Here is a 1,915-nt window from a genome sequence, read left to right as displayed (position 1 = left end):
GATTTTAACAAGCATGTTTTCAACGAATCCATGCGGATACTTGATCGAACGATCTGCAAGTCGAATGCTCATTCTAGTGGGTGAAGGTTCACCCAGATCTAATTTAGCAAAGACCTTATAAGGCATAAGGTTTATGTTAGCTCCTAAATCGGCTAATGTGTGACTGACAGACATGCTGCCAATGAGACAGGGAAGAGTAAAACTGCCTGGATCTCCCATCTTTTTAGGTAGACAGTTTTGGAGAAGGGATGAACAGTTTTCATTCATCAACACACAAGACAAGCTTTCGAGCTTCTGCTTGTTTGTGAGGATGTCTTTTAAGAACCTTGCGTATTTAGGCATTTGAGCCAACGCCTCAACAAATGGTATGTTTATGTGTAATTGTTTAAACATTTCTCAAAACTTACCATGTTGTTCATCGTTCTTTTGCTTCTTTAGTCTGCTTGGATATGGGACAGGAGGAATGAAATCTTTAACTGGCTCCTGAAACTGTGCTGTACTTGCTGGGACTCGCCTAGCGTGTACCTCGTCTGAAGCGTCAGTTTGGACCGTATCAGTGATCGGTGGTGAGTCCGATTTGTCAGGTCCCGTGGTCTTACCACTCCTCGTCATTACTGCATTAACGTGCCTCTCGGGTTTGGTTCTGTGTTACCTGGGAGACTACCTTGTTGTCTTTCAAACAACATCTTGGCCAATTGGCCGACTTGATTCTCAAAGGTTTGTATTGAAGCCTTCTGGCTCCGCATTTCCCCTTCTTGTGCCATGAAACGCACCTCATGCTGCTGGTATCGCTTTTCAGATATTTGATTGGCATTGTTGGAGTTGTTTAACAACTGCGCCATCATCTCCTCTAGTTTTGAGTTGGTTTGAGAGGTTTGAGGCTAGGAAGTGCTTCCTGAACCTAAATTATTGTAACGTGTTTGAAAGGTTTGCCCTGATGGCTGAAAAGATTGTCCATGGGGCTGGAAGGATTGCCCCTGAGACTGTTGTGGTGCGGGAGCGCGTTGAGCATATCCGAGTGGGTTTTGGTTATTGGAATTATCTTTCCACCCAAAGTTTGGATGATTCCTCTAACCCGGATTGTACGTGTTGCTATAGGGGTTATTTTGGGGCCTAATTTGATTGCCCAAATAGTCCACCTCTTCGTGGCCTGTAAACATAACACATTGCTCACATGTACCTTGCTCGTGTGACACTCCACACTGCTCACATGATGTTTGTACTTGCGAAACGTTCTGAGCTTGATCAAATCTTGCTGCCAAAGCTCCAATCTGTGCTGCAAGAGCCGTATATGTATCTACTTGATGAACTCCAGGAATGGATAAAGCTTTACTTCGTACTCCACTTTGGGCAAGAACTCGACTTCAAGGTAGCATTCTCTATAATTGCATAGGCTTCATTGGGTGTCTTTGTTCCAAGATCGCCTCCTGCATATACATCTAAACGTTCTTGTGAGTCGTAGTTGAGCCCTTGGTAGAAGTTCAACACAAGTTGTCTTTTGGACAACCCATGATGTGGAACATCGATCAGAAGATCTTTGAACCTCTCCCAAGCTGCATGTAGAGATTCTCCTTTGTCCTGTTTGAATGTCATGATACGATTCTTAAGCTTAGTTGTCTTTTACCGGCGGGAAATATTTTTGCATAAAAAGATTGGCCATCCCGTTCCAGGTCGTGATGGACCCTACTGGAAGTGACAAGAGCCAAGATCGGGCTTTGTCTCGCAAAGAAAATGGAAAGAGTCGCAAAGGAATTGCGTCTTCAGAAACGTTTAAAATTTTGAAAGTCGAGCACACCTCGAGAAATGATGCGATGTGCCGACCTGGATCTTCGTGATCCTTCCCATCAAACTGCACAGAATTTTGCAACATATTAATTATACTAGATTTAATTTCAAAACTCGGTGCTGCTATAGT

General features: G+C 43.7%; 1 non-coding gene across 1 annotated transcript; it reads left to right on the top strand.

Moving 5' to 3' along the window:
* Positions 1-1,504: 1,504 nt before the first annotated feature.
* LOC118488567 lies at positions 1,505-1,611 on the top strand. Its single transcript, XR_004885111.1, has one exon. It is a non-coding gene; the product is annotated as a small nucleolar RNA R71 (small nucleolar RNA).
* Positions 1,612-1,915: the final 304 nt, after the last annotated feature.

This window comes from Helianthus annuus, chromosome 16, assembly GCF_002127325.2.
Source record: "Helianthus annuus cultivar XRQ/B chromosome 16, HanXRQr2.0-SUNRISE, whole genome shotgun sequence".
Taxonomy (NCBI): Eukaryota; Viridiplantae; Streptophyta; class Magnoliopsida; order Asterales; family Asteraceae; genus Helianthus; species Helianthus annuus.
Note: the sequence above shows the minus strand (reverse complement) of the source record. Positions and strands in the feature narration are given on the sequence as shown.